Genomic DNA, 13278 nt, shown 5'->3' on the forward strand with positions numbered 1-13278 from the left:
GCAACATCGCCAGGGCGCCAAAGATTATTGGCAAGGAGAGGTCGAAGAAATTAAGGCGAAAACGGCAAGGCTGGGTGGGAGAGAACTATCAATATTCACAAAAGCAACAGTGTGTAATGTGTTTTTAGTGGCCAAAATTTGGTATGTTTTACAAGCATTGTGCGCATCCAAAGTGTTCTAGTCGCACTAATTTGTTCAGGACAGAGAAAAGTGGAGGCTTAGGGTTGGTTCATGTCTTTTTAAGACAAGTCGTTTCCAGATTTTTGTTTCTACGTGATCGGAAAGATACATTTTTGTGCATAGTGCTTCAAAGACGTTTGAGCAACGCGTTGCCTCAATTCGTTGTGTCCTTCGATTACAGCATAGGACCTAGGCTCAGAGGCTTCCTGCGAGAAGTCGTATTGGATTTTGACTTCCTACATACGCGTTTTTCATTGAATTACCTTGCATCTGTTAACCGGAAAAGACTGTACAAAGATTTACTTGATGTATCATTGCCAGTGCCTGTCTATCGTTCAATGTACCGCGTTGAATGTGCGTTGAAGAAATGTGCTCAAGCGAGTGGAGCGGATGCCGATACGGTCATCCGCAAAAACCTTTTTCTTCCAATTACACAGTGGAGCGCTCCCAGTGAAGCCATAGCTAAGAGAAAGGGGAATATTTGTGCCGTGGTCTGTAAACTGCTCAAGATGCAGGCAACCAGAAACGATTGAGCACATCTTTCTTTATTGTTCAGATGCAATGTTCTTGTGGGACATCCTACAAAAGAACGTTGAAAAAGGAATTACCGATAACACCGTACGGCATCCGCTTCTTGCCAACTGAGAACGCAGATATGCCATGTGACATGTTTATGGCAATATGTTTACATAGCCTGTGGAAAACAAGAATGGATGAGTGTCATGAGAGGCTTGTTATTCATCCTGCGAGAGAGCATTTTATTGAAAGCGTGCTATATCTGCGAGAAGCTTATAAAACGAGAACAGAACTACCCGAATGGATGTATATATTGGATGAACTAGTGGTGATCAAGTGTTTTTAACTATTCGCAAGGGCCCAAGACGGTCATTGCTTTTACCATTATAAGGTTTATGCGTTTATGCGGTTTATGTCGTATGTGTACGTAGAAGACCGGCAATAAAGAAAGAAAATCGTCAGGATGGCAGAGCGGTCCAAGGCGCTGCGTTCAGGTCGCAGTCAGGTCTTCCGGGCGTGGGTTCGAATCCCACTTCAGACAAAGGTTGTTTTTTTCTTCTTTGTCGTCTGATGTAAAAGGAAAAGAGTAGGCAACACTCCACCTCTCTCCGTTTCCTATTATGTGAATGCGCAGCGCTAAAGTATAGTTGACTCACTTCCGCTTTCCGCTCTCGCCGTGTATTGTCAGGATGGCCGAGCGGTCCAAGGCGCTGCGTTCAGGTCGCAGTCCGGTCTTCCGGGCGACAAGAAGAAAAACAATTGCGAAATACTCTGGACTATCTTTTAAATGCTGAAACCACAATACCTGGACTGTTCTCACAAGAGATTAAAGAAGTTCAAAGAAAGATGGAAGCCATGGAAGCTGAAAAATATAGAGGGGCCGTGATAAGAGCGCGGGCTGAACGGCTCTTGCTGGGGGAAACCCCAACCAAGCGTGCACTGGGAGACGAAAGATGCTACGGCGCAAAGAACGAAATCAAAAGAATTTGCTATCGTGATGAAGTCACTACTGATCAAAATGTGATCCAGAAAGCATTTGTTGAAAGATACACGGGTTTGCTGGGGTGTAAGAAACCTGTACACGAAGGCTTCTTTACAGCATTTATACCACTAATGCCGAGGTTGGACGACGATGCGAAAAAGACACTGGAAGCTCCCATTAGTGTTAATGAAATCGAAACAGCAATAAAGGAGTTAAGTGTAGGAAAGTCTCCTGGGCCTGATGGCCTTGGCACATCATTCTACAAAGCTTTTAAACAGGAATTGGCTGAAATAATCTACCATGTTAATAATGAAGCGTATGACAGCCATGGAATGCCTCCATCTTTTAAAACAAGCCATATTGTACTAATACCTAAAACAGATCACCCCTCGAAATTACTTTCAGTGGAAGCATATCGGCCGATAAGTCTTGCAAATGTTGATTACAGGATATTCATGAAAGTGCTAGCTAAAAGACTGCAAAGTGTAATAACATTGGTAGTTGGTAAACACCAAACATGTGGCATAAAGGGGAGGACAATTTTTACGAATGTTCATACAGCTCGAAGTGTACTGGAGTGCTGTGATATGGTATGCGGGCACGTGGCGATGGTATAGCTGGACCTTGAGAAAGCCTTTGATAGGGTAGCACACGAGGCGATCATTAGATTACTGGAATATACTAAAGTTGGGGGGGGGGGGCAAGGTAGTCCTAGATGGGGTAAAAATGGCTTACATTGATTGTACTACCAATCTAATAATTAATAAGACATTAAGTGATCGAATATCAGTTGTAACTGGTGTGAAACAGGGAGATCCGATTTCAGCATTATTATTTGCAACGTTCTTGGAACCTTTTTGTCTTAAAGTGCAAAACAACCAGAATATACAAGGTTTCCGTTTCTTCACACATGAAATTAAAATCTTGTCTTACGCAGATGACATTGTAATTTTTGTGGAGACAAAACAAGCATTAAAGAAGCCGTAAAAGATGCGAAAGAATTTCGTAGCTTTACTGGAAGTGCCATAAACTGGCAGAAGTGTTTAGGTTTCTGGCACGGAGAATGGGAAGATAAGCCAGAATACTATGAAAGCCATCCAGCTACCTTGGTGTTCCGCTTCAATATTATAAAGATGCAACGAGCCAGTGGGCAGAGCCAACTGAAGAAATGAAAGCACAGACATCAAACTGGGGCGGACGAAGTATGTCTATTTTCACCCGTGCGATGGTGCGTAACTTGTTTTTGGTAGCGAAGGTGTTTTATATGTTACAAGTGTTGTGTATGTCAAGGATTTGTGTGCAGAAATTGCACAGAATATTTGCTGTTTTTTTGTGGGCTTCTTGTTGGGAAAGGATGAGTCGTGTAAACTTGTTTCATGCGGTGGTGAATGGAGGCGTAGGTTTATCTCATTTGTTCTTGAAACAGGTCGTGTCGAGATTTGCGTTTTTCCGCGACCAAAGTGACGCGTTCTTGCGCACTGTTATTCAAGTGCGATTGTGTGATGCATTGCCTGATTTTATTGTTACGTCACACATGCTTCGTAATGTAGCTGTGAAAGGATTTATGCGTGAAGTTGTGGATAGTGTCCGTTTTCTCAGAGCGCATTTTCAGTAGATTATCTTTCAAATGTTTCCAGAAAGAAGCTTTCCATAGACCTTATTTATGTCATGTGCCCTACACTGATTTATCGTTCAGCATATCATTTAGGACAAGAGCGGAATGTGCTGAAACGTGTAAATGGTTTCCCTGTGAAGGCTTCTACCAAAACTTTCTTCTTTATGTTATGACACTCCCTGTCAAACCTTGGCTCCAGGAAAAAGGTATCTTTGTGCCTGAGAGCGTCAACTGCATCATTTGTAGAAAGCCAGAGACAATAGAGCACATTTTCTTGAATTGCTGGGATTCCATATTCTTATGGGACATCCTACAGAGAACTCTCTAAAAAGATTTCCCATTAACGCCTTTCGGGATCAGGTTTCTGCCTTTTGACCAAACAGAGATGGTGCCGTATGACATAATAATGTTGTTGTGCATGCACAGTCTCTGGAGGACGCGAATGGCGGTCAGAAATGCAGACCAAGTTGCACGACCAGCAAAAGAGTATTTTGTTGAAAATATTGTATATGTACGTGACGCATATAGGTCTTTATGCGAGCCCCCAGAATGGCTATGGATCTTTGACCACCTCACGACAACAAGATACCTTTAACCAAGCTGTATATTATATAATACAGCCGGTGTTTTTATCGCATTTTTTTTTTCATTGTGAATGTGGATTTCCTTTGAATTCAAAATTGTGAATTGAGCCATTCCATGTTTTTTTTCGTATTGTTTCGCTAACAGGCAATAAATAAATAAATCGTCAGGATGGCCGAGCGATCCCAGGAGCTGCGTTCAGGTCGCAGTCCGGTCTTCCGGGCGTGGGTTAGAATCCCACTTCTGACAAAGGTTCTTTTTTTTTGTCATCTGATGTAAAAAGAAAAGAGCAGGCATCACTTCATCTCTCTCCTTTTCATCTTTTGGGAATACGCAGCGCTGAAGTATGGTTGACTCGCTTCCGCTTCCCGCTCTCGTCGTGTCCCGTCAGGATGGCCGAGCGGTCCAAGGCGCTGCGTTCAGGTCGCAGTCCGGTCTTCCGGGCGTGGGTTCGAATCCCACTTCTGACAAAGGTTCTTTTTTTGTCATTTGATGTAAATATAAAAGAGCAGGCATCACTTCATCTCTCTCCTTTTCATCTTTTGGGAATACGCCGCGCTGAAGTATGGTTGACTCGCTTCCGCTTCCCGTTCGCGTCGTGTCCCGTCAGGATGGCCGAGCGGTCCAAGGCGCTGCGTTCAGGTCGCAGTCCGGTCTTCCGGGCGTGGGTTCGAATCCCACTTCTGACAAAGGTTCTTTTTTTCTTCTCTGTCGTCTAATGTAAAAAGAAAAGAGTAGGCAACATTCCACCGCTCTCCTTTTCATCTTCTTGGGACTACGCAGCGCTGAAGTATTGTTGACTCGCTTCCGCTTCCCGCTCTCGTCGTGTGCCGTCAGGATGGCCGAGCGGTCCAAGGCGCTGCGTTCAGGTCGCAGTCCAGTCTTCCGGGCGTGGGTTCGAATCCCACTTCTGACAAAGGTTCTTTTTTTTGTCATCTGATGTAAAAAGAAAACAGCAGGCATCACTTCATCTCTCTCCTTTTCATCTTTTGGGAATACGCAGCGCTGAAGTATGGTTGACTCGCTTCCGCTTCCCGCTCTCGTCGTGTCCCGTCAGGATGGCCGAGCGGTCCAAGGCGCTGCGTTCAGGTCGCAGTCCGGTCTTCCGGGCGTGGGTTCGAATCCCACTTCTGACAAAGGTTCTTTTTTTGCCATCTGATGTAAAAAGAAAACAGCAGGCATCACTTCATCTCTCTCCTTTTCATCTTTTGGGAATACGCAGCGCTGAAGTATGGTTGACTCGCTTCCGCTTCCCGCTGTCGTCGTGTCCCGTCAGGATGGCCGAGCGGTCCAAGGCGCTGCGTTCAGGTCGCAGTCCTATCTTCCGGGCGTGGGTTCGAACCCAACCTCTGACAGAGGTTCTTCTTTGTCGTCGGATGTAAAAAGAAAAGAGCAGGCAGCACTTCATCTCTCTCGTTTTCCTCTTTTGTGAATGCGCAGCGCTAAAGTACTCTTGACTCGCTTCCGCTTTCCGCTCTAGACGTGTCACGTAACGATGGACCCGTGTGAATATACAGAAAATGCACAGAGTATTTGCTGTTTTTATCTGTAGTTCCACTTGGGAATAGGTCATGACTGAACTAACGCGTTTCGTCCTGTTCGAGATGGTGGCGTTGGATTGTCGCATTTATTCTTACGACAGAGTGTTTCTCGTTATGTCTTCTTACGAGACCAAAATGATTCATGCTTGCGTACGATGATCCAGGTCCGTTTGAAAAGCGTTCTGCCTGAATTTATTGTGTCTAATGAACAGCCTGTAAACTATCGGCTTCACGGCTACTTGGGGGAGGTAGTCCCTTCGATTACTAAAGGCTCCGTTTTCACGGCAGTAGCTGAGCGCAGTGACATGAAAGAAACTTTACAAGGATTTAGTTGAAGTTATGCTGCCAGTGCCTTTGCACCGAATGAAATATTATGGAGGCCCAGGACAAGATGTTTTAAAAAGAGTTAAAAGGATGTCAGTGAGAGCAAGCGTAAAGTCGTTCTTCTTTAAACTGCGTACATCTACCCTTCCGGTTAAAACATGAATTGCCGACAAAGGAATATTTGTACCGTGGACGACAAACCATGCGCTATGTAACAAGCCGGAGACCATTGAGCACGCCTTCATTGAGTGCTAGGATGCAACATATTATTGGGACGTCTTGCAACGCACTCTTAAAAAGGAACGGCCGATAACAGCACAAGGTATCCGTTTCTTGCCGGAGACAGGGATCAAGGCTTACCGTACGACATGATAATGCTCCTGGGCCTCCATAGTCTTTGGAAGACACGGATGGCGGTAACACATGCGGATGTGAATGTGCGCTCAGCACGAGAAAATTTTGTTGAGAGTATTATTTTCATAAGGTGAGACATATCGTGTACAGGCAGATCCGCCTGACTTGTTGGGTACGTATTCTTCATGAATTGGTGAATTTCAAGAAATTTTAGCTTGTCACGTTGGTCCAAGTAGGCCAACGTGTTTCTATATATGTACGTCATTTTGGGAATAAAAAAAAGTGTCCCGTTAGGATGGCCGAGGATTTTACTTCCGTTTACCGTTCGGCACGGACGTCGAATGTCGCGCTCCGTAGGGGCAGTATTTGCATGCGCCTATGCCAAGCCGCGGAAACCGGATGCCTGCCTCCGGTAAACAGGAATGCCACGTTGTTTTGCCGCCACTGCCTACAGGTTCGTGTGTTTTAAACACAGTTTTTCTTCACGGCGACGTGAAAGCGAGACCATTTCGTGTCGAAGATTTTCTGGACATGGTGGGTCATCTGGAATTGCTCGCCGAGGTGGTCGCCTTCGGGGCGTTCCAGATGAACCAGGTCTGGGCGGTGACCTTCGAGAGCGCAGAGGCGACAAAGAAGATTCTGAAGTATACGGAAGTTCAAGTCAAGGAACGACGTTGTTTTTTTGTGGACCCACACAACCGGGATGCCCGAGTTAAACTGCACTGGTTGCTGCACAATCTGCACGACGAAGACGTACACGTGGCGTTTGCTCCGTACGAGAACGTCTCCGACGTCCAGGAAGAACAATTGCGAGTACCAGGCATCACGGAAACGGGGTCGTCTATGCGTACGGTGTCCCTCAAGCGGAAGCCTGGCGTGACAGTTGATGATCGACCACATCAGCTGCGAGTAGCAGGCATAATGGCGCTACTGGTCGTGCCAGCTCGTGCTCCACTGTGTCTTCGGTGCAAACGTACGGGGCACATCAGGCGCGAGTGCCGCGTTGCTGTGTGTGTCCACGCTTCGACCACGAAGAAAGTCAGTGCGTGCGCACGTATGCTAACGTGTCACGGCCACCGAGAAGTGAGGAAATCTTCAACGAGCACATCATGGACGAAGTCGACGCAGAGGAAAGTGCCTGTGCGTCGGGATCGTCACTGTCGCCACTTTCGAAGAAAGGCCCAGCGGCAACGACTGCGAAACGAGATGTAAAGCAGGCTGCGAGTGAAGACATATCGGCATCTGACGAGCCTACATCTGCTGAGGACGCTGAAAAAAATAATGACGCAAGTAGAAGCAAGAAACGCTCCGTAGCAACGACTGAGGATGACTCATGCGTAATGGACACTATGGAAACCAGCAAAGTGCCGGTAGAAAGCAAAAGGGGAGCACTGAAAGTGCGAACGAGGCACCTGTGAAGTCAGCAACTATAGCTGGTAACATACAGGAATTCTATAGCATTAACGAGAGGGTGGCAGGTCTTGTTGTGAAACTTAATAAGAGGTACAAAATGAAGGTTGTACAGGTCTACGCCCCTACATCCAGTCACGATGACCAGGAAGTCGAAAGCTTCTATGAAGACGTGGAATCGGCGGTGGGTAGAGTGAAAACTAAATACACTATACTAATGGGCGATTTTAATGCCAAGGTAGGCAAGAAGCAGGCTGGAGACAAGGCAGTGGGGGAATATGGCATAGGCACTAGGAATAGCAGGGGAGAGTTATTAGTAGAGTTTGCGGAACAGAATAATATGAGGATAATGAATACCTTCTTCCGCAAGCGGGATAGCCGAAAGTGGACGTGGAGGAGCCCGAACGGCGAGCCTAGAAATGGAATAGACTTTATACTCGGCGCTAACCCTGGCATCATACAAGATGTGGGCGTGCTCGGCAAGGTGCGCTGCAGTGACCACAGGATGGTAAGAACTCGAATTAGCCTAGACCTGAGGAGGGAACGGAAGAAACTGGTACATAAGAAGTCGATCAATGAGTTAGCGGTAAGAGGGAAAATAGAGGAATTCCAGATCAAGCTACAGAACAGGTATTCAGCTTTAACTCAGGAAGAGGACCTTAGTGTTGAAGCAATAAACGACAATATTGTGGGCATCATTAAGGAGGGTGCAATGGAAGTCGGTGGTAACTCCGCTAGGCAGGATACCAGTAAACTATCGCAGGAGACGAAAGATCTGATCAAGAAACGCCAATGTATGAAAGCATCTAACCCTACAGCTAGAATAGAAATGGCAGAACTTTCGAAGTTAATCAACAAGCGTAAGACAGCTGACATAAGGAAGTATAGTATGGACAGAATTGAACATGCTCTCAGGAGCGGAGGAAGCCTAAAAACAGTGAAGAAGAAACTAGGAATTGGCAAGAATCAGATGTATGCGTTAAGAGACAAAGCCGGCAATATCATTACTAATATGGATGAGATAGTTCAAGTGGCTGAGGAGTTCTATAGAGATTTGTACAGTACCAGTGGCACCCACGACGATAATGGAAGAGAAAATAGTCTAGAGGAATTCGAAATCCCGAAGGTAACGCCGGAAGAAGTAAAGAAAGCCTTAGGAGATATGCAAAGGGAGAAGGCAGCTGGGGAGGATCAGGTAACAGCAGATTTGTTGAAGGATGGTGGACAGACTGTTCTAGAGAAACTGGCCACCCTGTATACGCAATGTCTCATGACCTCGAGCGTACCGGAATCTTGGAAAAACGCTAACATAATCCTAATCCATAAGAAAGGGGACGCCAAAGACTTGAAAAATTATAGACCGATCAGCTTACTGTCCGTTGCCTACAAACTATTTACTAAAGTAATCGCAAATAGAATCAGGAACACCTTAGACTTCTGTCAACCAAAGGACCAGGCAGGATTCCGTAAAGGCTACTCAACAATAGACCATATTCACACTATCAATCAAGTGATAGAGAAATGTGCAGAATATAACCAACCCTTATATATAGCTTTCATTGATTACGAGAAAGCGTTTGATTCAGTCGAAACCTCAGCAGTCATGGAGGCATTACGGAATCAGGGTGTAGATGAGCCATATGTAAAAATACTGGAAGATATCTATGGCGGCTCCACAGCCACCGTAGTCCTCCATAAAGCAAGCAACAAAATCCCAATAAAGAAAGGCGTCAGGCAGGGATATACGATATCTCCAATGCTATTCACAGCGTGTTTACGGGAGGTATGAGAGACCTCGATTGGGAAGAATTGGGGATAAAAGTTAATGGAGAATACCTTAGTAACTTGCGATTCGCTGATGATATTGCCTTGCTTAGTAACTCAGGGGACCAATTGCAACGCATGCTCACTGACCTGGAGAGGCAAAGCAGAAGAGTGGGTCTAAAAATTAATATGCAGAAAACTAAAGTAATGCTTAACAGTCTCGGGAGAGAACAGCAATTTACAATAGGCAGCGAGGCACTGGAAGTCGTAAGGGAATACATCTACTTAGGGCAGGTAGTGACGGCGGATCCGGATCATGAGACGGAAATAATCAGAAGAATAAGAATGGGCTGGAGTGCGTTTGGCAGGAAGTCCCAAATCATGAACAGCAGGTTGCCGTTATCCCTCAAGAGACAAGTATATAATAGCTGTGTCTTACCAGTACTCACCTACGGGGCAGAAACCTGGAGGCTTACAAAAGGGTTCTATTCAAATTGAGGACGACACAACGAGCTATGGAAAGAAGAATTGTGCATGTAACGTTAAGGGATAAGAAAAGAGCAGATTGGGTGAGTGAATAAACACGAGGTAATGACATCTTAGTTGAAATCAAGAAAACGAAATGGGGGGGGGGGGGGGGCATGGGCAGGACATGTAATGAGGAGGGAAGATAACCGATGGTCATTAAGGGTTACGGACTGAATTCCAAGGGACGGGAAGTGTAGCAGGTGGCAGAAAGTTAGGTGGACAGATGAGATTAAGAAGTTTGCAGGGACAACATGGCCACAATTAGCACATGACCGGGGTAGTTGGAGAGCGCTAAAGTATGGTTGACTCGCTTCCGCTTCCCGCTCGCGTAGCGTCCCGTCAGGATGCCCGAGCGGTCCAAGGCGCTGCGTTCAGGTCGCAGTCCGGTCTTCCGGGCGTGGGTTCGAATCCCACTTCTGAGAAAGGGTCTTTTTTTTTCTTTGTCATCTGATGTAAAAAGAAAAGAGCAGGCATCACTTCATCTCTCTCCTTTTCATCTTTTGGGAATACGCAGCCCTAAAGTATGGTTGACTTGCTTCCGCTTTCCGCTCTCGTCGTGTCTCGTCAGGATCACTTCGTTTCCGCATCACTTCATCTCTCTCCTTTTCATCTTTTGGGAATACGCAGCGCTAAAGTATGGTTGACTCGCTTCCGCTTCCCGGTCTCGTCGTGTCCCGTCAGGATGCAGAAGTTGCAACAGCCTGTTCCTGAGTGGCTGTCGAGGGTTGAACCCCTTACAGCACTAAAGGAATTTTAATCCGACAACGTCGTGCCGCAGTAGCGGACGGCAACGAATGTAAATATTACTGTTGTTTGTTTCGTTTGTGTATTCATTCCTTTTTGCTTCTTTGGTCTTTGTTTATATCATTTAGGAATTTGTGTTGTGATATGTCGAGGACTGGCAATAAAGAAAAAAAGAAGTCGTGTCCCGTCAGGATGGCCGAGCGGTCGAAGGCGCTGCGTTCAGGTGGCAGTCCGGTCTTCCGGGCGTGGGTTCGAATGCCACTTCTGACAAAGGTTCCTCTTTGTCCTCTGATGTAAAAAGAAAAGAGCAGGCAGTTCTTCATCTCTCTCCTTTTCCTCTTTTGTGAATGCGCAGCGCTAAAGTACTGTTGACTCGCTTCCGTTTTCCGCTCTAGACGTTTCCCGTAACGATGGACCCATGTGAATATACAGAAAATGCACAGAGTATTTGCTGTTTTTATCTGTAGTTCCACTTGGGAATAGGTCATGACTGAACTAAGGTGTTTCGTCCTGTTCGAGATGGTGGCGTTGGATTGTCCCATTTGTTCTTACGACAGAGTGTTTCTCGTTTTGTCTTCTTACGAGACCAAAATGATTCATGCTTGCGTACGATGATCCAGGTCCGTTTGAAAAGCGTTCTGCCTGAATTTATTGTGTCTAATGAACAGCCTGTAAACTATCGGCTTCAAGGCTACTTGCGGGAGGTAGTCGACTCCCTTCGATTACTAAAGGCTCCGTTTTCACGGCAGTAGCTGAGCGCAGTGACATGAAAGAAACTTTACAAGGATTTAGTTGAAGTTATGCTGCCAGTGCCTTTGCACCGAATGAAATATTATGGAGGCCCAGGACAAGATGTTTTAAAAAGAGTTAAAAGGATGTCAGTGAGAGCAAGCGTAAAGTCGTTCTTCTTTAAACTGCGTACATCTACCCTTCCGGTTAAAACATGAATTGCCGACAAAGGAATATTTGTACCGTGGACGACAAACCATGCGCTATGTAACAAGCCGGAGACCATTGAGCACGCCTTCATTGAGTGCTAGGATGCAACATATTATTGGGACGTCTTGCAACGCACTCTTAAAAAGGAACGGCCGATAACAGCACAAGGTATCCGTTTCTTGCCGGAGACAGCGATCAAGGCTTACCGTACGACATGATAATGCTCCTGGGCCTCCATAGTCTTTGGAAGACACGGATGGCGGTAACACATGCGGATGTGAATGTGCGCTCAGCACGAGAAAACTTTGTTGAGAGTATTATTTTCATAAGGTGAGACATATCGTGTACAGGCAGATCCGCCTGACTTGTTGGGTACGTATTCTTCATGAATTGGTGAATTTCAAGAAATTTTAGCTTGTCACGTTGGTCCAAGTAGGCCAACGTGTTTCTATATATGTACGTCATTTTGGGAATAAAAAAAAAGTGTCCCGTTAGGATGGCCGAGGATTTTGCTTCCGGTTACCGTTCGGCACGGACGTCGAATGTCGCGCTCCGTAGGGGCAGTATTTGCATGCGCCTACGCCAAGCCGCGGAAACCGGATGCCTGCCTCCGTTAAACAGGAATGCCACGTTGTTTTGCCGCCATTGCCTACAGGTTCGTGTGTTTTAAACACAGTTTTTCTTCACGGCGACGTGAAAGCGAGACCATTTCGTGTCGAAGATTTTCGGGACACGGTGGGTCATCTGGAATTGCTCCCCGAGGTGGTCGAATTGGGGGCGTTCCAGATGAACCAGGTCTGGGCGGTGACCTTCGAGAGCGCAGAGGCGACAAAGAAGATTCTGAAGTATACGGAAGTTAAGTCAAGGAACGACGTTGTTTTGTTGTAGATTCACACAAACGGGATGCCCGGGTTAAACTGCACTGGTTGCTGCACAATCTGCACGACGAAGACGTACATGTGGCGATTGCTCCGTACGAGAACGTCTCCGACGTCCAGGAAGAACAATTACGAGTACCAGGCATCACGGAAACGGGGTCGTCTATGCGTACGGTGTCCCTCAAGCGGAAGCTTGGCGTGACAGTTGATGATCGACCACATCAGCTGCGAGTAGCAGGCATAATGGCGCTACTGGTCGTGCCAGGTCGTGCTCCACTGTGTCTTCGGTGCAACCTTACGGGGCACATCAGGCGCGAGTGCCGCGTTGCTGTGTGTGTCGACGCTTCGACCACGAAGAAAGTCAGTGCGTGCGCACGTATGCTAACGTGGCGCGGCCACCGAGAAGTGAGGAAGTCGTCAACGAGCACCTCATGGACGAAGTCGACGCAGAGGAAAGTGCCTGTGCGTAGGGATCGTCACTGTCGCCACTTTCGAAGAAAGACGCCGCGGCAACGACTGCGAAACGAGATGTAAAGCAGGCTGCGAGTGAAGACATATCGGCATCTGGCGAGCCTACATCTGCTGAGGACGCTGAAAGAAATAATGACGCAAGTACAAGCAAGAAACCCTCCGTAGCAACGACTGAGGATGACTCATGCGTAATGGACACTATGGAAACCAGCAAAGTGCCGGTAGAAAGCAAAAGGGGAGCACTGAAAGTGCGAACGAGGCACCTGTGAAGTCAGCAACTGGCCGAAGGCCAGCCTTTAGACCGACGCCAACCATACCGCTGGACAGAAAGGTGTCGGTGAATAAGCCGACTTAACACTTCGTACGTTCGCGCGTCATTGCACGTATAGGGGGGGGGGGGGAGATGGTGGAAAATGCTGCTACTTCTGAGCTGCCCATGGAAGGGCAGTC

General features: G+C 46.7%; 1 protein-coding gene and 7 non-coding genes across 8 annotated transcripts in view; all 8 read left to right on the forward strand.

Annotated features, from left to right (window-relative positions):
• Positions 1 to 13278, forward strand: part of LOC142586245 (solute carrier family 22 member 12-like) — a 78440-nt gene that overhangs the window by 53459 nt on the left and 11703 nt on the right. The window lies entirely within an intron of this gene.
• TRNAL-CAG (transfer RNA leucine (anticodon CAG)) lies at positions 1154 to 1237 on the forward strand. The gene has a single exon. It is a non-coding gene; the product is annotated as a tRNA-Leu (tRNA).
• Positions 4262 to 4345, forward strand: TRNAL-CAG (transfer RNA leucine (anticodon CAG)). The gene has a single exon. It is a non-coding gene; the product is annotated as a tRNA-Leu (tRNA).
• On the forward strand, positions 4481 to 4564 carry TRNAL-CAG (transfer RNA leucine (anticodon CAG)). Its single transcript has one exon. It is a non-coding gene; the product is annotated as a tRNA-Leu (tRNA).
• TRNAL-CAG (transfer RNA leucine (anticodon CAG)) lies at positions 4708 to 4791 on the forward strand. The gene has a single exon. It is a non-coding gene; the product is annotated as a tRNA-Leu (tRNA).
• TRNAL-CAG (transfer RNA leucine (anticodon CAG)) lies at positions 4928 to 5011 on the forward strand. The gene has a single exon. It is a non-coding gene; the product is annotated as a tRNA-Leu (tRNA).
• On the forward strand, positions 10135 to 10218 carry TRNAL-CAG (transfer RNA leucine (anticodon CAG)). The gene has a single exon. It is a non-coding gene; the product is annotated as a tRNA-Leu (tRNA).
• On the forward strand, positions 10727 to 10810 carry TRNAL-CAG (transfer RNA leucine (anticodon CAG)). Its single transcript has one exon. It is a non-coding gene; the product is annotated as a tRNA-Leu (tRNA).

The sequence above is a fragment of the Dermacentor variabilis genome, chromosome 6 (genome assembly GCF_050947875.1).
Source record: "Dermacentor variabilis isolate Ectoservices chromosome 6, ASM5094787v1, whole genome shotgun sequence".
Taxonomy (NCBI): Eukaryota; Metazoa; Arthropoda; class Arachnida; order Ixodida; family Ixodidae; genus Dermacentor; species Dermacentor variabilis.